The sequence below is a fragment of the Oratosquilla oratoria genome, chromosome 5, assembly GCF_046742065.1.
Source record: "Oratosquilla oratoria isolate Oo_2021 chromosome 5, ASM4674206v1, whole genome shotgun sequence".
Classification (NCBI taxonomy): Eukaryota; Metazoa; Arthropoda; class Malacostraca; order Stomatopoda; family Squillidae; genus Oratosquilla; species Oratosquilla oratoria.
The window spans coordinates 76502163-76514056 of NC_134781.1; the positions used below are offsets into that span (position 1 = coordinate 76502163).

At 39.4% G+C, this 11894-nt stretch overlaps 1 protein-coding gene across 1 annotated transcript in view; it reads right to left on the minus strand.

Moving 5' to 3' along the window:
* The window catches only part of LOC143025570 (uncharacterized), a 37949-nt gene extending 31239 nt beyond the window's left edge, over positions 1-6710 (minus strand). The window contains exon 1 of the mRNA XM_076185452.1: positions 6426-6710. The gene's annotated coding sequence lies outside the window, so the exon portion shown is untranslated. The remainder of the gene's footprint in view (positions 1-6425) is intronic.
* Between the last annotated feature and the right edge of the window lie 5184 nt (positions 6711-11894).

Consider the following 11894-nt stretch of genomic DNA (forward strand, 5'->3'; position numbering starts at 1 on the left):
GCAAAATCTTTAGGATTGTCGTGTCTGGATAGAGCAATATGTCGACGGTTTGAATTTGAAAATTTTATCTTCGAAAGGTTCAGAATTCTTTAGCTAGCAAAACAAATAAACGAATAAATAAATACATATAAACATAAATAGCTGAATGAATAAACAAACAAATAACGGGCGTCGTTATATTGAAATGGTGACGTGCGTGAGCTAGACGCCGCACAGGGAGTAGAAGGATAGGGAGTTGGGGGGTGTTCTTACGTAAACAGTGCTGGAACAATTATATTATTGTTGTGAAAATTAACCTCTCGGACAGAGACTGACGTCATTTCCGGCAACAAGTCGTACGCGTGAAGACAATATATTCACTAAAGACTGTTGCACGTTAGCATGCATGCATCAGATATGTCGTTTGTGAGTAAAAATGTATTGTGAAATTTCCGTTAATATTTAAAAGCGTGGAAGTTAACGTTAAGTTGTTCGCAGCTAGTCTAGTTGCATTTTCTTCCTCTACCTCCAACTTCCACCTGAATAATTAGAATATGACTTCACTTACAAAAATCTAGACTTCTCTTAGAATATTTCAACAATAAGTCTAACATAGGATTACAATCTATTAGCTCATCATTCAGCTTTGCTTAGTATGACGGAAAGATGATTTGATATTTGGAGATTTGAAAAATAGAATATTGTAACCGAAGTCGTTTTATAAAACTTAGATGAACTCTTCAACTGTCCGTGCTGGTCAGTCCGACCCAGGCTATCCTGGCAGTGAAGGCAAAGGTGACTTTCATGCGAGGATAAGCACAGGAAATGGGGGCAATTGTTGTTGAACGCTGAGGTGTGTATAACGTCGATCTTAAAATCGATTCTTTTGCCCGGACATTACCCTACTAGATCGTATCTCTTCTCTAGCTCACTTGCGTTCTAGAAACGACTTCTGATAGCATCTTTTAATAATCATTCCTGTTATTTCTCCCTGCGCGCGACACGGGAGGTGTAATCCTGTAGCCTTGTGATTTCTGCCACGGAAGTTGATAAAATCGCTTGGCGGCAGCTTGTGTACGATTTAAGGACCACTCGGTAGGGGAGGGTGAGGGGGAAAAGTGTGTCATCAATTAATTATATCGTTCCGAAAGCGGTTAAGTACCTCATATTTGTGTTTTTTTACTTGTATATTTTATTCTGGATGTTCGCTATAATTTTGTGGACATTTATTGAATGTAGATATCATATCTACCGTCAAGGTTAGTTTTTGGCGAAATTCACATTATTTTTTTCTTCTTTTTCAACTTTTATGCTCTCACTGTTCTCCGAGGTAGTTAGGCATGATAGGCTTCCTGAGAGATCAAGGATTTGATTCTGTGTAATGGCATTTAATACTGCCGTTACGCGTTGATCATAGCGGGATTCGAACCGCCATCCCTCTAGCTTATCGCCTTCGACCTCCAGGTGCAGTATTTATTTACCTATTAATTTGTTTTTATAAAACAATGTTAACCATTTTGAGAAAAAAAATACTACTATAATATTACTGTTTTAGGTAAATAGCAGCTATTATGGAAAAAATCCAAGACCTGGACCATATTACAAAGCTCCACACTTATTTCACCAAACGCTCATAGATGACACTTCTGAAATCCAATCAAGAATCGTGTGACTATAAATTGAGGAAAATGTGCAATTTTGTGACGTCATATCGTCTTCCCTAAATCGTCACAATCTTACGAGACTGGAGGAATGTCGGTTCTGATGAAAATAATGGCTGTTCTCTTTGCGATAACATCTTCTCATCAAGACTTGCGAAGCCGCAAGAAACACAGTGACGCTGTTTTAGGAATTTCATTCTAGCTAAAGATATGCGACTTGTAAAACCACATCTCTGAGAAAGGTCACAGTTATATGTATTCAGTTTAGTCGCTGTTTACTCAAAGGGGTGGTGGATAAGAAGATGGTGCCATTTCACTTAATAGTTTCACATTACCCGCCAAAATATAATAACTAGTTTCAATGCGGGGCTTATGGAAGCCTTGATTTTATCTTTAGGGGATGGCATTGGAAGGTGTGGTGGTGGGGGGAGGAGGAGGAGGATAGGGAGAGAGGTGCGTCATCGGACAGTCCCGTATACAAGATGCGATTGATAAGAGTACAAAATAATTGATGAACTCTTGCTCTCTGCCTTGGTTGTATATTTTGGCGTACACTTTGGTATTTACTTGACTAATATTAATCTTTCTGCAGAGTATTTCATCGATTTTTTTTTTATAAATAACCATCATATGGTAAATGCTGATTAAAGGAATATGTCAAATTTTGAGCAATGCAAGTTTTGATGCAAGCACAAAGTCATTGTTTCAAGACTCAAGACTGTTGTTTGGTTTAGGACTAGTGATAACTGAAATTACAATATCAAACCTAGATTTAGGTTAGATTGATGACTAACTTTCTTTCGTAATTTGACACGAAGTTCTCAAAGAACGCTGGCCTGAATAGATGGCAAATCCTAAACACAGTAATCTAAACGACTAACTGGCTTTGCTCCCATTAAGGCAAGGACTACAAACTGGAAATTACCTGCAAACCCTTTCCACGAGGTCTGGTATTATCCATAAGTACTTGCACAATATTACGTTTCGGTTTGTGTCCGATGCATTGAGCATACTGCTTGCTGAAAGTGAACAAGTTCATTACGAACTGTGGATCTTTGCTTTATTGTATTAATTTTATTTTAGCTTATTCTTATATTTTTTCTTTCGTATGTTGCGTGATCATGAAGCGAGGTAAGGTTTTACTATGACTTATATTCTACAATGCTGATATAAGTCATACCATGCGTAGAAAAAAAGAGAAGAACAATTACGTGTTTCTGAGCGCAAGTGATGATATCTCATTGCGACATGACGTCATGTCGATGCGGGGCTCAGCGCATGCGCTTGCAAATTGACGCCCTAGATGACGAACAGTGACTTCTTTCTCTCTCCTTCTTATTTCTAGCTCCATGGCACAAGTATGCAATATTTCTATGCATGAAGTCTAAGATAAAGCCTCAGAGGTACTCCATTGCAACCATAATTAAATCTGGTTTCCTTAGAATAAAACTGTCTGGAGACAGCGTTCATGGGTTAAACACTCTTTTGGCGGAAAAGTCTTCAATTAATCCTTGAGTCTCTAAAATTTGCGGTGGCCTTAAAACAGTGGTGCTCCATATATATATATATATATATATATATATATATATATATATATATATACGTATTATATAAAAAACATGAGATACGGGAAACCATCACGTAACAAATATATCAATTCCTGAATACAATGGATGAAGTTGATATTGACGAGAGAGTGATTGCATGTGGAAGTCTAATTCGCTTCTAACGTCCAAATGATGCCATTTCTTACTATGTGGTGTGACGTCACACAATCTATCGAAATGAAAATTTTATAATTATTTTCTTTGCGGTGACCTGGTCATGGTATGACTTAACAAAATCAACCGATGTTGAAATTTGACTATCAATTATATTTTATTTATTTACATATTGATTCATTCGTGTATTCATTCACTTTTATTTTATTCAAGTATCTATCTACTTATTTATCTATTTATTAATTGATTAATTAACTCATCACAAGATTACCAGGAAATGCTGAGTGCCTTGGAGAAATTGAGTGACTGCTCAAATCTGTACTCATAATCAGTACAATGTTTATTCTATGGACGGAGAAAATCTGGATCAAGTTAAGAAAGAAAAAAGATCTCTGTGATTATTGACTCAGAACTGAAATTCCATTCACAAGTATATGCTGTTGTTAAAAAAAATCTAATGGGAATTATGAAGCGTACCTTTCAGCCATTTACCAGCAAATCTTTGACTTTGTTAATTAATACATTAGTTCCCCCACATCTAGAATGGGGTAACATTATCTGGCATCCACGTTTTGTTATTGATGGTGTAAAGGTGAGATGTGTTCAAAGAAAAGCAATTAAATTACTTTCAAAACTGAAAAATCTGGAATATGGTGACAGGTTACGCCATCTTGGACTCTTTTTCGTGAAATATGGATGACGTCAAAGAGGTGACATGATACAGGTTTACAAAAATTGAAATGGATTAGAGAGAACAGACGACCCAAGAAGGCTCTTCACAGTTCAAGAGTAATCAACAACGCGAGATATTTCCAGAAAATTATTTAAAAGCCACAGCCATAAAACGGTGAAGAAATTTTTCATTTAGTCAAAGAATTATTAACAACTGGAACTCTACATCAAGGAAGTAATCACAACCATAAGTTTAGATGTTTTTATAAGAATTTGGATGAGCATTGGAACGACAACGTCAGCAGCATAGAAGTTTTGCAGCAAATGATTTCAGGCCACTACAAGACTTCCCTCATTAGCCCGAAAAAATATGATGATGATGAATTAGTCTGGGTTTATGTCCACGCCAAGGTCTAAGTAAACAGGTCTAACCGCTGGACCAGTTCTGCGCAGCTTCTGACGTCTTTTGGATGCGTCCATTTTCTCTTTGTGATACACTGAAGAAAACTGTGAAACGCCAAGGAAGACAGGAACTATAATATTTTATATATTATATATATATATATATATATATATTATATATCATATATATTATATATTCATATATATAGACAGGAACTATAATATTTTATATATATTTATATATATATTATATAATATTTGTCAGAATATAACTAATTGAGTGGAGCGGTGCGAGCGAAGGCGACGTCATTTTCGAACGACGGACCAGCTTCAACTGACAGCTATAGGACCCGCTAACCCCACTTTGTACAGCCAGGTGACGTTCACGGGCCCGCTGCGCCAACTCCCTCGAAATTCGGTCGGAAGTGGTTAGACCTTATATTCTTAGATCTTGGTCCACGCCTTAAACAGCGTCTCCCGACGAGATAATATTATTCTCCTGGATATCCGCCGTGGAATTTTACCCCAAATATATTTTTCCACCAGTGACGTTATTTTTACACGTTTAGATGTTCAAATTGATAAATAAATTATCAAGGGTGTTCACAGATCAACACAACAAATTTCTGACGTTATTCGTAATGTGAAAAATGGCTGATGACAAGCAGAATAATAACTTTAAAGAGTACCGCGGAAGCTTTTAATATACTATCGATACATGATTGAAAGTCTTAGAAATTAGAAGTTATTTCCACTTGCAAGTGTATCACAGCAGACAATATTTACTCACATGTCGTAAACTTACGACGTGGACGAGTCTTTTACGACATCACAGTCTCATCTGTATCGTAAGTATACGATGTAAACAATCCAACTTCTCTGAAAACGTCGTCCACTATGGTACACGGAAGTGAAACAAAAATTGTACGTTTTCACTCTCAAACGAACGTGAATTTTGTTTCTCGGCTCTCTAGATGTTACTTGAAGCCTTTCACGGATATTCAGAATTGTTCATTAATGTTCTGATGCCGCCAGGTGATTTTATTCAGCCAAAGAACCCCCACGCAATTTCTATAAATTTCGTTCGTAAAATATCGAGCTCAGACTTGGAATAACATCTCAGTACAAATTGAGCAACGTCAAGTATTTTCGGAACCGACAAATGAACGAATTAATAAAAAAAATAGACTAGGCAACTTGTCCCCCCACTTTCACTGGAAAGAAATCGCCAAGTAACAAAAGAGAATAAAATATATCCTAAGTTGTGCAAATTATTTAAAGACAGCGAGGGTTCCCGCTCCCTGATAACTAAAATAGTATGGCTTATGCCATAAATATATAAAATCAATATTCTCGTATGGGTTACCAGTGGCCACCCTAAATACTGCCGCCAGACGATTTTATTCGACAGTGAATGAGATTAAGCTGCTGTACGTGAAAGAGGCCACACAGGTATATACTATTTCACAATAGAACACTTTTCAAAACCTTCCTTTCGCTTGAACCGAGTCGTTCCGTTCAATCATCGATACATATATTGGTGACCACTGCCCCATTGTACCACCTTAGTTCGATACTAATATTTTATTTCTTCTGACAGAACATCACTTAAACGTCTCGTTCATTCATTTTGTTTGTTTCTCTATGCCGCTACCCCATTATTGTTTTTATGTACGCAAAAATTCAGTTAAACATCTTGTTACATAATCATTTCGCTTGTATGTCTTTTTCGCTATTGTTCTTTCATGCAGTACTCGAAAGCTATTGGTCACAGTCCGACTCGCCCAACAGCAGTGCTTCGTCTCCATACAAGTGGTCGCTGCCGCTTAGGGACCTATTCTTCACACCACCATCCTCCTCCTCCTCCTCCACCACTCCTACTACACATAAACAAGCCCTACGGCCTGACCTTAGCCCTAAACTTTGTGATGTCTGATCAGTTTACTGTTATTGACACACTCTACGGGAATCCCCGACCAAGATTACTCACTGGGGAAGTGGTGCAACTCTACCCCGCCAAAGCGGGGAGTAGGGTGAGGCGGGTAACAGATGCACTCTCCACGACGCAGACACTAGCTGCACTGATATTCCACTCGCCAAGCGCCACGGGCTACGCCTCTGTTCCCTGCCGCCTTGCTGGTGGTCGTACGAAGGAAGGGTGGTGGTGGAGGTAACGATGGAGCTGCTGTTGGTGCTGCCACGCTGGAATCGACACTCTGCCGTTCAATAATCTGCTCAGCGTAAGTGTGGGAGTGCAGACTTGGCTCCCCTAATGCAAGAGTGACTGAAAGAAGACTAACTGCGCGAGTGGATTTACCGCGCGGATCTGAGCGTCCGTGACCGAATGGCCTGTACAGACACACCTGTATACGGTTGCTCAACATGACACAAATGTACCGCCCGCATTCTGGCTACTAGTAGTCCAGAAGCAGGGCCTACCTGCCTTGACAACAATGTAAACAAGGCCTACACACACTAAGGGGCATTGCACCTACCTTGACTACCGTGTATATTATAAAAGAATATATATATATATATATATATATATATGAGTGGTAGGGTGGTGAGTTTAAACGCCAAGAATCCGTTGAAGTTTTATTTCTGACGTTTCGTCCAACTAGGACTTCTTCAGAGTGTACACAAATAGAACAATGACAACTTATATACCCGCACAGCTCACCCCGTTCCCCCTCGGTCAATGCTGCTGCCATCTCTCTTTCGTCTTGCCTCATGGATGATTAGTCCGCTTGCTATCCTCGCCAGCTTGACGAAACCGTCCCGATGGTTGCTGCATGGGAGTGAGGTAATGTATGCTGCCTCAATTGTCCTCCTTTCCTTTCTATCGAGTCCAGTATGGAGCACCTCTGTTTTTTCCCAATCCGGCAAGTGGCCAAATTTGTCGATGTGTACCACTAAAGAGTTAGACGTCCGGTGGGCTTTGATGTCATTTTTGTGCTCAGTTGTCCGCTTGTGAATTCCTCTGCTAGTTTCGCCATAGTAACTAGCGGGGCAGGTTTTACAAGGAATTCTATAAATTAAACTGTTGTCTTCGTTTTCTATTTTGTTTCTAATTTTATTTCTCACAACGTCGCCAATTTTTACCCCCGTGCTGAATGCCAGTTTCAGGCCTGCCTTGGTGAGATTTTGTTCCATGACGTTTGAGCACTTGGAGTTGGGAACGGACAGATACCCACGGTTCTCATCATTAGCCTCTTTTCCTTTGACACCCCTATTTCTTATTTGTAACGCCTTTTCCTTATTTCTATATAAAAAGCCTGCTGGGTAATATAATTTTTTGAAAATATTAAAAATGCAATTAATTTCCTCCTGGAGAAATTCCTCACTACATATAACGTCATGGAACAAAATCTCACCAAGGCAGGCCTGAAACTGGCATTCAGCACGGGGGTAAAAATTGGCGACGTTGTGAGAAATAAAATTAGAAACAAAATAGAAAACGAAGACAACAGTTTAATTTATAGAATTCCTTGTAAAACCTGCCCCGCTAGTTACTATGGCGAAACTAGCAGAGGAATTCACAAGCGGACAACTGAGCACAAAAATGACATCAAAGCCCACCGGACGTCTAACTCTTTAGTGGTACACATCGACAAATTTGGCCACTTGCCGGATTGGGAAAAAACAGAGGTGCTCCATACTGGACTCGATAGAAAGGAAAGGAGGACAATTGAGGCAGCATACATTACCTCACTCCCATGCAGCAACCATCGGGACGGTTTCGTCAAGCTGGCGAGGATAGCAAGCGGACTAATCATCCATGAGGCAAGACGAAAGAGAGATGGCAGCAGCATTGACCGAGGGGGAACGGGGTGAGCTGTGCGGGTATATAAGTTGTCATTGTTCTATTTGTGTACACTCTGAAGAAGTCCTAGTTGGACGAAACGTCAGAAATAAAACTTCAACGGATTCTTGGCGTTTAAACTCACCACCCTACCACTCATTCTGTCTTCACACCTCAATATATATATATATATATATATATATATATATATATATATAATAGTTCAGATGGCCATCAAGACCTGCGCTGAACACCGTGCGCACAAGTTTGGAAGTATATTGGAAATGTTTCGCTTATTATTTACTAATCATTCAATGCAGCTCATTTCGTGTGCAGTGCATGCAACCTGCCTGGCATGCCATCCTTGTAGCTAGCAAGTTTGCTCTTATTCTACTTGCTTTGTAGACAATGGATGAACAATTAGAGAAGTTATGAAGCGTAATCTAAATGCCCAACTCCCAAAATCGCTCGATATTCCTTGAACCCAGTTTGATAATCATAAAGAACAGCGTTGCGTGCCACTGGCCTGTCAACATTTGCACCTTAAAAAAGCGAAATCTTAGAAACCCCATGCAACGTTATTGGCGGAATAAATAATGTCACGTGAACCTCATTCAACCCTTTTGAGAGGGAATTAGAATATTAAAAACGCCATATAACGTTCTCGGGTGTGAAAAAAAACATGACGTCATGTCGCTGTCGTGCAACGGTCTCAGGAGAAAAGAATAGTCATACCAACACCGTGCAACATTTTTAAAAGATAAAATGGCATGAGGACAAGAAGCTGCGCCATGAAAGCACTAGGTAAACTGTCTTAAGTAAAATGGCGTGGCAGAAATTATATAATATCGTCTAGAGAAAATATATGACGTCATAGGAAGACCATACAATCATGTAACCTTAGGGTTCCGAAGGATGTGTCAATTGTAGACCCCCCCTACACACACACAATACACTTGTAGAATCCCCCCCCCTGCCACATTGATCAGCTGTAGACTCTCCACCTTAGCTAACACAAGCTAGGTTAGGTTTGGTTATGTTATGTATCATAAGCCATATTCAACTATAAAATGTCCACCACAGCAATACTCAATTGTATAATACAATCGCGCTCAAGCATTCGTGTGTGTGTGTTGGGGGGGGGGGGTCTATAATTGATCCCGAAAAATTTTCATCAGTGGGGATGGCAATTCGTGAACGAACAGACACATTGGAAAAAAATACACGGTAGTTTTATATATATATATATAGTATATATATTTCGTATGTAATATTTAGCTTACAGATGGTAATTCTCTTGAATAGATATAAAAATATTGTCATTCAAAGAATTTAATTTTTGTATCATGAAAAACTCTGGGTGGGTTAAAACTCTGCTCGTGTCAGCACATTATTTGCCTGCTATCATTACGTAAAATCTAGTTTCAAATACTATTTCAATCAGATCACCATGTTTACAAAGATCTTGCACTGTGAGGCACGTGAATTACGTAACTGGTGTTTGAACATAACATGAATGCAAAATGCGCATGGAGAAATTTTCAAAGTGCTTGGTAGTCGAAGCTTATGTTGTTCCCATCATATCCAGATATTTATTTTTGGTGTGTACGTCTAGATTCCCTGAATCTTGCTCTTAGTACGTTAGATATTAAAATACATTATTTTCAGATCCTCGCGTGCATTACAGAACTCCAGACATCTTTACTCAACGTATCAAGACGACTGGCAATAAGGACGCTGGGATTCTAGGCAAGTGTTTCCTTCCATTTGTCCACACCACCTAATACGGTCATCCAACATCATGGAACGGTTACAAAGTATTTTATGATTTATCTAGCCCCCTCTCACCTTCCCTCCCCACCCTTCTGGACGCCCATCTCTGCAACGCTTTATGGAGAAGAATAACGTTTTTGAGAGAAACTGTCACATCAACGCCCAAGGGCAAATATTGCAAATATTCCTTATCATAATCAAATATATACGTTTCCAGGTTTTAAACCACTTTTTAGTATTGTTTTATCATCAAACTTCTAACTGCAAACAAATATATGGCAGTGTAAGTCGAGCCTATGTTCCGCGTAATTTGCCGATCTGCGCAATCTTAAGATCGCGCTGCGCGATTTAACGATCCTATAATTGCGCGGCAATCTCGAAATCGCGCAAGCCTTTTCCCCACTGATGAGACATGCGTGACAGATCGCAAGATTGCGCGACTTGGCAATGTTGCGCACTTTTAAATGGGACAAATCCTTACACCCCACTCAGTTTTAAAAAGTTTTCTTCCAGATGGCCTTCAAAGACCCCCACCCACCCCCACAACTGTAGGTTGTGTAACCATGGTCACCCTAAGCCTAGTAGGGTCAGATTACAAACTTGAGGTTGGGCTGACTTGGAATGAGATTTCGTAATTTAGATTTAGTTCTCATTTCCGCTGAACCCTTCAAAACTTAAAAAAAAAAATCAATATTTTCCAGAAGAAGTGACGTAGGCCTACTCCAGTTTGGTCACCTTACCACCTACACAAATGATTGTCCTATATGATTTGGGAATACATTTCCTACTGGCCTCCTGTACAGTAAACAAGTAGGTAGTGTTGCGAAGAATGATGTAGCTATCGAAAACTACCAAAAATGAAGACCATGTTTTCATGTTATTTTAAGATTACAAGATCGCGCAGATCTCAAAAATGCGCAAAGCAGTCCTTGCGCGATCTCGTGATTGCCGCGCAATTATAGGATTGTTAAATTGCGCAGCGCGATCTAATAGCGCTGATCGGTAATTATTAGCGCAGGACACCTATATTTGCTAAGTTGGTTCGGGGAACCAGGAATGTATTATAATACATGTATATAATACATTATATATTATTATTATATATATATTATATATATTATAATACATGTATTCCCGAATTCAAAACACTGAAGTGATGCAACATTCATGGAAAAGATTTGTTATCGGAATTCCATCCAGCTTGTTTGTCTTCTAAAATCATTAATAAACCAACTGCGCCTTTGTAGAGCAACCATAGGTCAGGTAACTAACAAACCAGAGAATGCTCTGAGCGTAACCTAATTCACTAGCTCGACCGTGGTTTATGCAATTCAGAAAACCTTCATCATTATTTGTACGAAAACTAGCGTATGTGCATTCGTATTAAAGTGACATATTGCAGATAAGATTTGTTTTATGTAGAAATACATAACAATTACTCAATTATGTTATTTACTGAAAACTGTGGAAAAGTTAACATTCTTGAACCTGACTTTACTAGTTTACAACTTTCATACTTTATTCAAGTAACTGATCTAGATCGATGGTTCTCAACCAAGAGCCAAGGGGTCATTGGGACTCGACAGAAATCTACAAGGAGGAGGTTAGGTTAGGATTGAGACTTTAGGCCACACACAGTTCTTGGTAGTTGAAGAATGCCAGATGATTTGAGTGGCAAAGCGGTCTCCTGCGTGACTTGACGTCACTCGCAGAGCAGAACTTCGACATTAACCAGTCTTCACAGCCCGCCACGGCACCTTATAGTTTTGAGGCAACTCAGCTTATTGAAGGCACACACTCCCCTCAAGCGTCGTCTGAGAGGGATGCGCTCTGGGCATCACCCACTTCTGACAGTGACCACGTGGGGAAAAAATCGTACATGCT